At 46.8% G+C, this 15,031-nt stretch overlaps 1 long non-coding RNA gene across 1 annotated transcript in view; it reads right to left on the minus strand.

The window, feature by feature from the left end:
• Nucleotides 1-6,431, minus strand: part of LOC144109515 (uncharacterized) — a 36,953-nt gene extending 30,522 nt beyond the window's left edge. The window contains exons 1-2 of the long non-coding RNA XR_013309614.1: nucleotides 5,705-6,431; nucleotides 1,745-1,861 (exon numbers count right to left, since the gene is read on the minus strand). This is a non-coding gene — a long non-coding RNA (uncharacterized LOC144109515). The remainder of the gene's footprint in view (nucleotides 1-1,744; nucleotides 1,862-5,704) is intronic.
• Between the last annotated feature and the right edge of the window lie 8,600 nt (nucleotides 6,432-15,031).

The following is a 15,031-nucleotide window of genomic DNA, read 5'->3' on the forward strand; positions in this document are numbered from 1 at the left end:
ATAGCCACCATCGGGCGCTAGGAGGCAGATTTGTTATCAGCTTTCAGCACACAATGTGGAAGTCACCATCCATCAGTGCAGCTGTCTTGACGGGAGAAGCACGAAATGGAACACACACATGCGAGCGCCACAAAGGTAATGAATGGCACGTTTATGAAATGTTCCCTCTCAATAGTTAACGAAATTGTGTGCCTACACGGCGTAAGTAGTTACCAAATGCAGTATTTTTAGCCTCCATCAGCTAGAAGCTCTTTCTCCGCGGAAAGCACCTAAGAACCTTAAGATGAGCCTGATTACTGGGAAGAACGTGTGCGTGGGGTCGTCGATGTCTACCAACAAATCGATGTACGGTAACGGAACCTGAAAAACGGGATCCAGCAGTATAGATACCAATTGCAGGGGATAAAACAAGGAGGTGAAATGGCGAACCTCGCGCTCTACATCTGAGAAACTAAGCTTTGTAACTGCCCTTTGAGAAAGTACACTAGTAGAGTGGATGATGTTATTTGTAGCAGTTCCGAAATACCTTTCGCCCCATAGAGCTGTGGGTTATTTGCGAAGTCTGTGCATATCGCCAGTAGTCAACACGGAAACCGCGTTCCTTTCTTTTTTTACTCTAATTATGAGGTTCACTCTGTCATGAAAAACTAATGGCTCAGGAAAGCTAACCCTCAAAATGCAAGCTTGGCATCCGAGCACCACAATCACTGAACAGCCACGGAGGCTTCCTCCGTTTTGGTTTTCTCTTCCGCATCTCCTCGCATCGTGTTGCTGCGAGTTTCATTATTGATTGGCCTTTATCGTAAACCCAGTTCAGCAGTCATAAAAAATCTACTTTGGAGATCACACATATAAGCATGATTTGCCGTTAGCATAAAAATGATTTGCCCGCAATAGTTCATAAGCCTCAAGGCTACAACACATCTCTGACAGTATGGGGACTGCAAGTGCCTTAGGCATCCAAGAAAATATGGCTTTCTGCAGTCCTGCTGCATCCCGCCCAGTTGTCCATGATCGTGCTGCTGCTAGAGAGAGCGATATACTTTATGGAATACAGGAGAGGTCTGCCTGGTTTTTAGCCCAGCATGCTCTTCCTGGTGAGGGTGAAAGAAGAGGAGCGGAAGAAGAGGGTGAAAAAAGAGGAAGATTGAAAAAAGGAAGGGTGAAAGGTGAAACCAAGCATACTCAACACTCACGCACATGATTGTCAAAGGGTCATGTCCATCAAACCCGTGTCGCTAAGAAAAACTAATAATGTTTTTGTCCTCGCGCTGCCGAAGCCGCACCACTCCACGGTTCAGGGTGCACAGGGCAGTCCTGACAGAGTCTTAAATCACTTAACAGCGCCTTGCGAGGGTTAATAAATATTTGGAAGCGGCATACAAAGTGCTTAAGATTCTCGCGCACACCACATGTCGGGCACAGAGGGCTACTTGATGCACAAATTTCGTGAATATAAAATTTAGCGAAGGCGACGTCCAGGCGAATTCGGTGCATCCAATTGCGATCACGTCTATTTAACTTTCGTGGCATGCGGAAGTTACAAGTAGGACAGATACGAAGTTGGGGTCTATTTGTTGGGCTAGATTTGTGTCTGCCAGGATTTAGTAGCCAGAAGTCTCGCGCCACCACAACGAGAAAAGGGTATGGTAAAGAGCAAGGTGGTGTCACCATGTTGCTGCTACAGACCATTTAGTTTATTCTGCGGTATTCTCCCGTGCATTAAAATGAGTGATGTGCTCACCGTGTGCCTGTCCTCGGGAACGGTGAGATCTGTTGACCAAAGCTTCTCATGGAGCTGCCTGGACAACACGTCCTCCACCTCCAGTCACCGAACGCCACGCTGAAGCACAGTCGGGACCTGCACAAGTTCGTTCCGGGGGTGTAAGACAGCAGCAAGTTGGTGGTCGAGACGTCGCACGCTTTTACTGCACCCAATTAGGCCGGTGCCAGCTACACCATGCCCCTACTAGAGCTGCGTCGGCGCTTCTTTTCATTAGTGGAAGAGCGGATAGCATCGTCGCTTGCTGTACACGATCCCTCGTGGCTTAAGTCTGCTTCGCTCGAACCTGTCGCTTGTAGTTTTGTGACCAGCGAAGCAGGACACTGTTCGGCTCTAAGCAGTTCCCATAGTGTGTGCCTCCACTGTTTGCTTCCCTGTGACACGCCGTCTGTGCCTCTGACGAGCCGTTCTAGCCTATCCAAAGGATACCAATCTACTGAGGACATGGGTTCGTAAAGCACAGCCACCACGATTAACATGGACACTTTGCGTGAATGATTTTCTCTGCTCGAACTATTGCAACGACAGCGGCTGCAAGACTAGTCTCGCACTGATACGGACCCTCTGGATACGAATTAAACGACACCGCCTGAAACTTCATGCTGGGCCTCCATGTTCTCAAGAAGGTGCAAGCGAGATAGGATCAGCGGTGAGTTTCAAAAGAACAGATGGAGAGAATTGCGTGTTATTTCATTCTATAGTGGCGAACAACCGACCCCACAGCAATCATGCGTCGATTTCTTTGCCGCAGGAAGCGCAGGAGACGCAGGGACCACAGCTTCCAGCGAGTTCCACACGGATACCGCTTGGACGTTCCGAGCTGCTTTTCTTCTCTTATATTCAATTTTCTGAGGGCGATAGAGTTTGCGGAAAAGTCACCGAAGGACTGAAGGAGTAACAAATCATACCTGCTTTGACATGCTGTAGTCTCTGCGCAATTTTAATGGCAGAATAGGTTTACAGCTTGGAATTAATAAGTATATAGTTCTTTTTTTGCAAACACTGGTCTTACTACTTATGTCTTGATGTTTATTATGCGCTGCACTTTTTGGGACGAACACAGATGAAAGGAAACACACTGACAGAACGGACCGCGCTCCCTCATGCCAGTGTCCGTTCTTTTTTCTTTGTTTGCCCCGTAAAGTATAGCGCGTAAAAATCATCACGCACAACCTACTAGGCGCAGTCCTTGCCCACTTATATCTTGTCTCTGCGTGGGATTTTTCTGATGGAATATTGGTTCCTTATGACCCTAAGAACCAGGCAAGGGAAGAGGCAACAGTGGCTGCGTTCGAGTAATAGTGTTTGCGTGCACAGAAACAAGTACAAGTACGCTCTAAATTTAGCCGTTCGCTTGGTTAACATACTAGTACATTTCCTGCTGTTGAAGGTTGCAGGGGCAGTAATATGTAATTTGTAAGTAAGGAAGTTCCAGTATGTCCGATACTGGCAGGACAGCTGGAACGGAGGGTGCTTTGTTATACACGCATAATTTATAGCGACACTTTGTACATTTACTTGCTGTTTACAGCAGGCACACTCTTTTACTTTGTGCATGCCCCTAATCCAATCGCCACATTGACACCTGTCTATGAAACAAAAAGCATTAAATAATAGACTGAGTAGAACCAATTTTTTTAAAAAAAGAAAAGGGAAGACAACCTCTCACTGCAGGCGGGATACTAGCAAAAAAAAAAAACATTGCTGGCGTTTACGTACGAAACTGTTTGGAATTTACTAAGCGCGGCGATGTTCGAAAATTTGGGGGAAAATTTCAATCCAAGCGTTCCTCCTGACAAACGCATGCCGTCCATAGCAATAACAGCGCCACCGCAGCACATGAAACGTAGCATGTTTTGCAGTCGGCCAGTGAGTGTAAGCTCGACATTTTCTGACTGCTTGCACTGATAATGTTTTTCGTTCTTTTTGCGGGATGAAAAAATCCCGTTTATATCCATGTTTGTCACGATTTACACGCCCGGCCACGAGGCATTCAGGCCCCACGACTGATTTCTGCGCAAACGGAGCGACAAACGACGGCGACGGCACCAGTGTCGAGACTTGCTTTCAATTTCTCCTAAGAAATTTTCGCAATTGATCATTTTTTTAATTGCGTTACGCACACTTCCCGCATATTTTTGTTCTCACACGTCAAGGTGCACGGTCGGGCGTCTATCATTTCTTTTGGTTCGCATAGGTCTTATACCACTTAAGCTGTATAGTCGGACGTGTTCTTTATTTTTATTCAGTGATTATTCATTATTTCCCTATTTGTTTCTTTATCCACGAACCCACCGTGCTAAACGTATTATGATAGGGGTGCAGGAAACACAAGGAAAATACTACTGAGGCATGCAATTTCACAACACTGACAAGAAAGCATCATTTCACGTAACCCACAACACGTCTTCATAATCTAGACCATTTTCTTATGGCCTTCGAAAGTAGAGACATCTCGACCAATTGCGTTTTTCCATAGCGAATTCAGAAAGCTTAGAATCATGATCAGAACGGATAGATTTGTAAGAAGCTTGATACACGTTTTTTTATCGTTGAATTCCTACAGCTAAATAATAGTGTCAAAAAACTTTATGCGTTTTTCGGCGCTTGTCATTCTATTCCTAGTTAGCGCTTCTTACGGTCGCGCCGGCCGTAAATACGAAAACTCCTATGTAGAGGACGATGTTAGCGCACGTTAATTTACGCAAGGTGGTCCAAATTCCCCTGGAGCACTCCACTACAGAGTTCCGCATTGCCCGTGTGTCTCGTCGGGACGCCAAACTTGACGATTTACAGTATTTTATTTACCTGGTGGGAAGAAATCCTTTTACTCACAAGAATAAAAGCACCTCTTCTATGCAAGTTCGTTCGTCCTATTTGTTACATCCGAACCAATCTGAGTATACCTCATCAGCAACTTCCTTAGCTAACCATGAATCGGTGCTGAGAATAGCGGAAGGCTTAACCTTATCTAAGAGTGTTCCAAATTCATTAATATTATTTTCATTGTCTCGGCAGTTAAATAAGAGAAAGAAAACCACCGCTGCATTAGGCTGGATCTCTCACGTGACAGGTGCTACCACACTTGTATTACCACCGTACACGTACTTCTCGCTATTTGTGAACATTATAGCACCTGATATTGACCTTGTTGACTATGTTTTTCTAAATTTCGATAAATTTCATAAGCGTGTGCTTTTTGCGTACCCCTTCGTATGAAATGCTTGCCTTTCTTTCTTTTAATTAATCAGTTCTCCGTAAAAGGTGGTTCTCACTCTAGAAAGCGAAACTCCCTAGCAAAGGACAATCCCTGTAATACCTGGACAGGCCCAGCCTATGAGCACTCTTCATATTTACCAATTAAGCACCCAAGTCTGATTTACGGGTATAGGGTACATATTTTTCCGACCCGATACTTGTCTCACTGAGATCGTATTTGTTGCACCGCGGAAGAGCATATCGCAACGGTTCTTTTGGGTGTACAGATGTTAAAACTTCTCCATCACTGAACCCAGCATGCGCTTCAACTATTTTCACCGTTTCTTGCATTCATCTGCGCTGTCGATTTGGTCAGGATTCGACATTCTTGATTGTAGTGACGTGACACGTACTCTGAAGTCATCAACGGCACGTTTACTTTCAACTTCAGTCAGTTCTTTTACATTAGGGTTCACCTTAATGACATTTTTTTTCGTACTGGGAGCCTCAGCAAAATCTCTAAACTTGATATCCTCGAGCTAAGCTCGACGTAAAAATATAAAAGTTGAAGCAAAATATATAACAACAACAACGCAGTAAACGAAAACGGCGAGGCAAGCAATCTATGAGCGGCGACTGAGTTCTAAGGCAAGCAAGTAACACCCGGGGTAGAACCGGCAAAACAATTTGCGAGTAAGATCGAAGCAAGCTGGAGTTACTAACCTGCAAGACCAGCATTCCTTTTGTCATGTGGATTCCACGTTCCTTTAGGCCACCCACCGATCCTGGTATTTGCAGGCGGATGATGAGATGGTCACGGCGCCTGGTTCATAGCCTGGCACCGGTCATCCGTCGAAGCCAGGAGACGCTGCTTGATGATGAACAGTCTTTGTCAGCAGGTGATGAAATGTCGTTGTCAGTTCTGTCGGCGCACGCCCTAGGCCCAAAACTGAATTCGCAATTGACAATGCACATGTACCACCACCACCACCACTGCTCGATGAAGAGATGCCATTGCCCTGGAAAAATTTAATAAAATATTGAAGGGGACACTTAAGCTCCGCATTCATTGTATGACGCGAGAAGGTAATGGGTTCAATTAATAGCCATTTATGCAGAATTCGTCATTCCCGACTTTGCATTCATAGATTCCTATGAGTCATCATACCGCTACTGGTGTTGTGGTGCAGCGATTAAGCGATGCTCCACTGCTGCCCTGCAATGGCAGGTGCTGTGACCTGTGGTTTTTGTACGACCCAGGTTGCTATTCCCGAGTGACCGATAATTAAATTAACTGCCACCTGCCACTGTGGTGAGCGCGACCACAATCCGGTGGGCAGATTATGATTACGTCACAAGGTCACGTGACCTAGGTTGCACTCCTGGTTGCTTCTTCGGGGATTTTTCACTCACAACGCCCACGACGACCCCGTTTCTGCAAAACAGGAGCCTTAGCGTTATGGCGTTAAAACTTCGCAGCATGGTTAGCTTTGTTTAACGAGTGATCCACCCACAGCAGCGCAAAGTCTCCTCCCATGTCTCTAATTAACCCTGTCCTTTGTAAGCTGCGCCCACTCTATGCCTGCAAACTTCTTAATCTCATCCGCCCACCGAACCTTCTGCCGCCTCCTGCTACGCTTGCCTTCTCTTGGAATCCTCTCAGTTACACTGCCACTCCGTAAGTACCTGCCCTGCCAAAGCCTATTTCTTCCACTTGATTTCGACAAGGATGTCATTAACCCGAGTTTGTCCGCTTACCCATTCGGCCCGCTACCTGTCTCTTAACGTTGCAACTATCATATTTCTTTCCATAGCTGGCTGCGTTGTCCTTAACTTTTGCTGAACCCTTTTCGTTAGCCTCTACGTTTCTGCCCCGCAGCTGAGTACTGGTAAGATACAGCTGTTGTACACTTCTCCCTTGAGGGATATGTGTAAACTGCTATTCATGGTCTGAGAAAACTTGCCACATGCGCTCCACTCCATTCTTATTCTTTTAGTTACCTCCCTCTCATGATACGGATTAGCGGTCACTACCTGCCCTAAGCGGACATATTCGTTTACCACTTCTAGCACCTCACTATCAATTGTGAACTGCTGTTCCCTTGCTAGACTGTTGAACGTTACTTTGTTTTTCTGCTTGTTAATTATAAGACCCATCGTTCTGTTCTGCCTGTCTAACTCAACGATCACGCTTTACAGTTCATCAGTTATCAGCGAATCGCAGGTTACTTAGGTATTCTCCTTTACCTCTTATTCCTAACTGTTCCTAATTCAGGCCTCGGAATACCTCCTGTAAAAAGGCGGTCAATACCCTTGGTGAGATCGTGTCTCCCTGCCTGACTCCTTTCCTTATTGGAATTTTTTTGCTGACTTGAAAAGACTATCGTAGATGTGCAGCTTCTATAGACATCTTCCGGTACTTTCACATAATGCTCTTCTACACCCTGGTTGCGCAATTCCTGCACGGTTGCAGAAGTTTCCAGGGAGCCAAATGCTTTCTCGTAATCAATAAAGGCTATATATACAGGCTGTGGTTATATTCTGCGCATTTCTCTCTCATCTTATTTATAGTGTGAATATGATCTATTGTGGAATATCTTTGACGAAAGACTGCCTGATCATTTTGTTCATAGAAGTCCAAGGTTTCCCTCACTCTATTAGCGATTACGTTAGTAAATACCTTGTAGGCAGTGGACAGTATACTAATCGGCCTGTAGTTTTTCAAATCCTTGGCGTCTCCTTTCATATAAATTAAGATAATATTAGTGTTCTTTCTAGCTGCTGGTGCAGTCCAGGTCATAAGGCATTGTACGTACAGAGTGGCTAGTTTTTCTGGCACAATCTCCCCTCCGTCCTTAAACAGATCTGCTGTTGCCTGACGCTCACCAGTTGCTTTTCCCGTTTGCATTGCTCCTAAGGGTTTCTTTAACTCCTCTTTCTTTACAGGCGGGATGACGCATTGATATTCGTCAGTGTCTCCCTCAATAACGTCCTGATTACATTCGCTACTGTTTAGATTAGCGTGGAAATCTTCGGTTAATTTATCTTTCATATGCATATTGCTTATGACGTCGCCCTCTTTGTCTCTGGTTTTTACCTATGCCTAGTTTCCTCTTCGCTGCTTTTAGGCTACCTCCGTTTTTTAGAGCATGCTCGATTCTCTACCAAATTTCCTTATGTCGGCGAACTTGCGCTTGCTCCCACGCCTAGTTCTCGTCTATGCGCTAATCCGCGATAGCGTTAGTAAGTAGTTAGTGGATAAAAGGGGAAGAGGAAAGGAAAGTGCACGGGCCTGTGACTGATGTTATCGCACCACCACCACTGCCGGCATGCAGATAGGGAGGAGAAGGATAGGTAGAGATTCAGAGGGAAGAGGAAAAGGGGAGTATAAAGATGTGGGAGACGCAGTCGTAGCAGTCAGCTGCCTTAGCCAAGCAATAGCAGTCCAGGCCATGTGTCTTCCACGAAGATGAGGAGAGACCGGAGCGCCTTGGAAGCGTTGGGGCCGATGGGGAAGAGGAGGGCATTGGCCGAGTCGGATGGCAGGCTCAAGCCCCTGTAGCAGGCAGCTAGCTTTGCCTTGTGGATGCAAAGGTGGGGCAATCGAGGAGGAGGTGATCTGTAGTCTCCTCCATATGGCCGCAGCGAGAGCAGTCTGCAGTGAGGGCCAAACCCTTGCGATGGAGCCTAGCCCCGGTGCAAGAAAATCCGATGCGGAGCCGGAGGAGGAGGGACCTCTGCCGTCTAGTGATCCCCTTATCTGGCAAGCGTTGAGCGGGTATCCCTTGGGCAACCCTGGGGTCCGGGTGCTTCATTAGCAGCTGCCGCTCCGTAATGGTTCTGGCAACATCCAGGGACGCCGCAGCAGTAGAGCAGGGGTACGGCTTCCGTGGGCAGCCTTGGCCAGGGCATCTGCTGCCTCATTGTCTGAGACTCCGACGTGGCTGGGAATCCAGGCCAGGGAGATAGAGCAGCCACGGGAACAGATGCTGTGCAGATGCTAAGTGCATTAGCCTTGAAAATAAAAATCGAGATCTTGAAATCCGGCTGGTAAACTCAGAGCAGTATTCAAGAAACTGCAATCTCGAGGTACGTGGAGTAGAAAGGCACGAAGATGAAAGCGTTTTCAGCATCGTCTCCCAAATCGGCTCGCTCATAAGTGAAAGCATATCTGAGTCTGACCTAGAAGCCTGCCACCGCGTGCCTACGCGAGATGTTGATAAAAGCCACATCATCATTCAGTTCAAATCACGTGCGAAGCGCGACAGGGCACTGATAAAGGCTAGGAAGCTTCGGCTTAAAAACACTGATCTTGGATTTGACGGGACCACTGGCGTATACATAAATGAACACCTTTGCCCCACGCTTAAACTGCTTTTGGGAAAGGCTATCAGCAAAAAGAAAGAGCACAAATGGAAGGCTGTATGGACACAAAATGAAAAAATTCTTGCCCGGAAGACCGATGAAGCGCCGATCATTCAAATCAGACATGAGGATGAGCTTGACAGAATATGCTGAACGCTTTCGATATTGCTGCTTGCTCCTCAAACATGGAATACTTTGAGTTTGTGTTGCCCCACAATCTTAAACTGCAAAACACCTCGCAAACATCAGTTCTGCATATCAATGCTCGGTCTGCATCTAACAAGGGTGATGAGATATCATACTTTCTAGATCATTTTTCATTTAAATCTGATTACATACTCATGTCTGAAACATGGTACCACAGTGACAGTAAAATAGTCGATATTACTGGTTATAACCGGTTTCTTCAAAATCGGTCTTGTGGGCGTGGAGGTGGCGTCGCAGTCTATGCTAAGGATAGCCTAACTTGTGAAATAATCTCCAATTTCACTGTGACAACAGATGACTATGAGCTTGTCACCTTGCGTCATTATAATGAAGTTGTTTCCGTCTTGTACCGTCCTCCACAAGGAAATATCAAACCGTTTCTAAATAAACTTGATGAGTTATTGGAATATGCCAGCAGAAACAAGTTTTGCTTAATTGTTGGAGGGGACTTTAAAATTAACGTTTTATCAGATAGCAATCATGCAAATGAACTCAGAAATATGATTCAAGCTTCTGGCTTTACAAACTTGATCACCTCGCCAACCCGTATTACAGTGTCAAGCTGCTCTGCCCTTGACCTTCTAATTATCACGGTCACATGTATTGTTACCAGTGACATCAGTGACCACTGTCCTGTTTTTATGACATATGTCAAAAACACAAAATTAAGCTAGAAACTCGAAGAATCATTCAGTTCTCAGCATATCTCAAACGACTCGCTCGAGTCGTTTAAAAACAGTATCAGTACGTGTGACTGGAGCCCTGTGTTTAAGTCAACTAAAGTTGAAGAAGCATACTTCGAATTCATAGAAATAACTACGAGAGTGTATACAGCACATTTCCCATTTAGAACACTAAAACGTTCTAAAAAGGCGAAGAAACCTTGGGTGACACGCGGGCATCTGAAACGAATCAAACAGAAAAACCGTCTGTACTTTCAGTTTCTTCGCACACGGACGTAGGAAAACCTTAAAGAATTTAAAACCTTTAGAAATGAGCTAAATACTACGCTTAGGCAGGCAAAGAAAGCTTATTACGAGCATCTTTTTTCCAACATAGGCAAAAAACGGCCAGATATTATTTGGAAAACAATAAATAATGTACTCGGCAGAGGTAAAGCCGATTCGTCTCCTGAAACTTTAACGGTCAACGGCACCGACCTAATTGGTGAAGCTCTTGCTGATAATTTTAATCACCACTTTACCAATGTCTCAAATCATTACAACTACAGCTTAACAACATTGCCCAAATTAGCATCAGTACCCCTGAAACCATCTTCCTTCGCCCTACTGACGAAACTGAGGTACACAGGACATTTTTATGTTTAAAAAATAGCAAGGCCCTTGATTATGAAAACATACAAATAAAACCAATAAAGTACGCGATTGAATTTCTGTGTCCAGTACTGTCTTATATATTTATGTCTTATATAATTGTAATGTCTTATATAATTTAGCAATAGAATCGGGTACCTTTTCTGAGGGCATGAAGCGAGCAAGAGTTGCTGTAATCTTTAAAGGTGGAAACAGAAATGAAGCAACTAATTATCGACCGATTTCTATATTACCTGTTTTCTCCAAAGGACTAGAAAAGATCATTTATTCACGCCTAATAAATTTCTTAGAACTAGGGTGCTGACCGATTGTCAGTTTGGATTTAGAAAAGGTAAATCTACGGAAACGGCGCTGCTTGCAATAAAAGAAAATATACTACAGAACACTGAAAAGGGAACATATACGCTCGGTCTTTTTGTTGATTTCAGCAAAGCTTTTGACTGTCTCGACCATAACATTATTCTTAAAAAACTCACTTCATATGGCATCCGCGGAAAATCTCATGATTTGCTTAACTCGTACCTCAGCAATAGAAGCCAGTGTGTCTGTATTAGCAACCACCAGTCATCCTTACTTCCAATATCTTGTGGTGTACCACAGGAGAGTGTATTAGGCCCGCTTCTGTTTAACTTATACATAAATGACATAGTTCATATAGACAACAGTGTACAATTCATTATATATGCTGATGACAGTACTGTGCTTATTTCTGGTAATGATCCCAATGCCCTTGTGTCACATTGTAATGATGTACTTGAAAAATTGTCTGTCTGGTCCCAATTAAATCGCATCGAAATAAACACCCAGAAAACGAAAGCTATTTTATTTCGAGCCAGAAATAATAAAATCATTCCAGAAAAGTCTCTAATGATTCAAGATAAAAATATTGACCTTGTCGATACTCACAAAATTCTCGGTGTCTATTTTTCGTGCCATTTGAGTTGGGACACTCATGTCAACTATGTTGCAAGGAAAATCTCTTCAGTGACTGGAGTTATGTCGCGATGTCGTACTGTTCTGCCGCAAGAAGTTAAACATCAGTTATATAACGCATTATTTGCCCCGCACGTGAGCTACTGCAGTTTGTTGTGGGCAAGCACCACAAGAGCAAATATTGAGAAGATAATAGTTCTGCAAAAAAGGTGCCTTCACCTCTTAGCCAATATTGATCATCACTCTACGACAAGGCATCTCTTTGCAAAATACAAAATTATTAGTTTTGACTATCACTATGAACACCAATTGCTACATGCTTTCTATTTTTCTCAGCATGACAGCCAGAGTTTCCTTCGTTCGATGGCATTGCTGCAACCTAGAGCTACTCCTTCTTTAATTCGAATTTCCGAACCCTGGTTAGTCCCATACTTTCGCACTCAGTACAAATTGCAATCATTAAAACACAATATGCCAGTCTTATTAAATCCACACAAACAGGTAGCCTTCAAATCCCCAAAAGAGCTACTAGTACACTTTTCTCAATTGTAATTGATAAGAATCTATTGTTGTGATAAATCATGCAGCAGGTCTGTATTTCCTGATGCCTTCTGCTACTGAGGTGTTGGTAATTATAGTTAGCGTACTCTGGTTTTCTGGTAAATAAAGAATTGAATTGAATTCAGTTGAGTCTGGCGGCCAACTTGCGTACAACAGGCAGCCGGCCCCCTTGCTCTTGCCGAAGCTGGTGGGCCACCCTGGAGTCACTCAGAATGGCCGCAGACTGCAATGCGGGGTGGCACTCCAGAATGTCGACAGCCAGCTCTGCTGTGGTTGAGCTGGCCACGAACGGGAGCCTGGCCTGCCGGCTCTCTTCCAATGAAGGTGCAGTGCAGGCAGCTGCGGCAGACGGGCAGGCACCCATAAGGACCGACCCGTCCGTGTATAGCTGCGTGCAGCCGGCCAAGTCCTCCCCCAGGGTCGCTGCTGCCTCCGGCCGAAGGCCAACTGCAGGGGTGAGGCGCTTCGGCTTGGCTCCACGTGGTGGCATGAGCACCTTGAACAGATGGCCCATGTCCGGTCGTGGAGGGGGAGGGGGAGAAAGGCGCTCTGGCTGCCCTCCCACCAGCTGCTCGAGCTCCTGGGCAACCTTCCCCATTCGTGAATGAGGATGGCCGAGGAGGCGCTCCAGGAGGGGACGTCCGTCCGGGGCGAGGTGCAGACGCTCAACATGGCGGAGTGCCGTCCGCTGGGCCTGCAGCACCATGGGCCACATCCCGGCTTCTGCAAGTGTGGCCGGGACCTGGGAGCCACGGGGAAGTTCCAGGCACAGACAGACTGCAGCCCTCTGGGAGCTCTCGATAGCCAGCTCCTGGTGTATGGTCATCTGGACCAGCGAAAGGGCATACAGGAACTGAGCCCCTGCATGGCCTAGAAGAACCGGAGCCCCATTTGTGGAGTGATGCCGTTCACTCTGGCCAGGAGACTCTGGATGGCGCCACAGACCCTGGTTGCCTGTCTGCAGAATGCCTTGACAGCTGGCCGCTAGGTGAGGTGGTGGTCAATCAGGAGGCCCAGGTAGCGGCAGGAATGCCGCTATGGGAGCTCCCGTCCTGCGACGCTGACGCAGGTCTTCCCCGGGCGTGCTCCTGGTCGGATGTTGAGCAGCATGGCCTCGGACTTGATGGGGAGAGCTTCAGGCCAACCCGTTCCAGGTAGGAGCTGACCCTGGTGATAGCCTGCTGTACGTTCCTGATGACCTGAACCCTCTGGCGCCGTGGTTCGCGGCACCAAGGGGCAATGTCGTCCGCGTAGATGGCAATGCGGACAAGAAGTTTCAGTTCTTCTGGAAGGCAGCTGGGCCATAACCAAGTTGAAGACCACGGGGCTCAGCACGCTGCCCTGGGGAACCCCTCTAATGAGGGCCTGGGGGCACTGGTAGCGCCTCCAGCCCGAACGCATCTCGCGCGGTCCTCCAGGAAACCCCGGATGTACCCCCGGAGGTTGGCGGTGACACCAAGGCAGTCCACAGCCTCGAGGATTGCCTCATGGGAGACATTGTCAAATGTCCCCTTCACATCCAGGAGTGTGAGGCAGATGACGTGGCGGGAGTGACATGCATCCTCAAGGCTGGACACGATATCTGCTATGGCACCAGCAGTACAACGGTGCCTCCAGAACCCAGACTGCTGTTCGGGCAGGAAGCCTGTGGCCCCAGCGATCCACTCCAGCCTCCCCAAGGCCATGGGCTTCCCTGGGGTCGAGGTCAGAGAAACCGGCCTGTACGACAGCAGGTCAGCAGGTGGCTTGCCCGCCTTGAGGACCGGGATCACCACGGCTGTGCGCCAGGCTTCAGGCAGGCCGCCTGTGGACCAGACTTCGTTGTACGTCTGGAGCAGGCTTGTTCCGCAGCATCTGATAAGTGACGCCGTCTGGTCCAGGGGCACTGCGGCGCTCGGAGTGCAACAGGGCAGAGGAGAGTTCCTCCTCGTGAGGGCCGTGGAGCAGACGGCCGTGATGTCCGCAGCATGTCTATGTCTGCAGGCTGGCTGCATGTAGTTGCGCCTTGGGTAGAGCCCTGCAGGAGGAGGCTCCCGTAGGAGGAGGGCCTCTGCTAGCTTATCAGCCAGCTCCTGGTAAGTGATTCCCCCTGCCACTGCGATGGCCAGGTAAGAGGCCCGCTGGATGGGAGGCTCCAGTAGCGACCGGAACAGGTGCCACGCCCTGGCACTCCCTCTGGCAGCCACCAGGGAAGCACAGATACCTTCCCACGACTCTGCGGTAGACAGAAGAAATCTAATTTGGATGAGAAGTTGCTCTGTACTTTTCTGAAAGCAGATCCTTCGACCATTACAAATTCTTTTAATGATGCGTTTGTATCATCCATTAGAAAACTTAAAAAACAAACTGTTGTTTCTACCATTCAATACCAAGGCAAGAAAACAATTAATTCTGCTGCTTTTCCTCCTGTTGATCAAGATGAGTTGTGGAACCTTATTAGGACGCTACCAGACAGCAAACCACCAGGCTACGATAAGATTAGACTGCGTGATTTGCGAAACAATTACTCTAAACTTAAAGATGTACTTTTACATATACTTAATGGGTGTTTCAAGACCGGAGAAATACCATCAGGTCTGAAGATCTCAGTGCTAAGACCCATCTACAAATCGGGAAAAAGGACAGATCAAACAAATTACAGACCAATTGC

This window comes from Amblyomma americanum, chromosome 11 (assembly GCF_052857255.1).
Source record: "Amblyomma americanum isolate KBUSLIRL-KWMA chromosome 11, ASM5285725v1, whole genome shotgun sequence".
NCBI classification, from domain to species: Eukaryota; Metazoa; Arthropoda; class Arachnida; order Ixodida; family Ixodidae; genus Amblyomma; species Amblyomma americanum.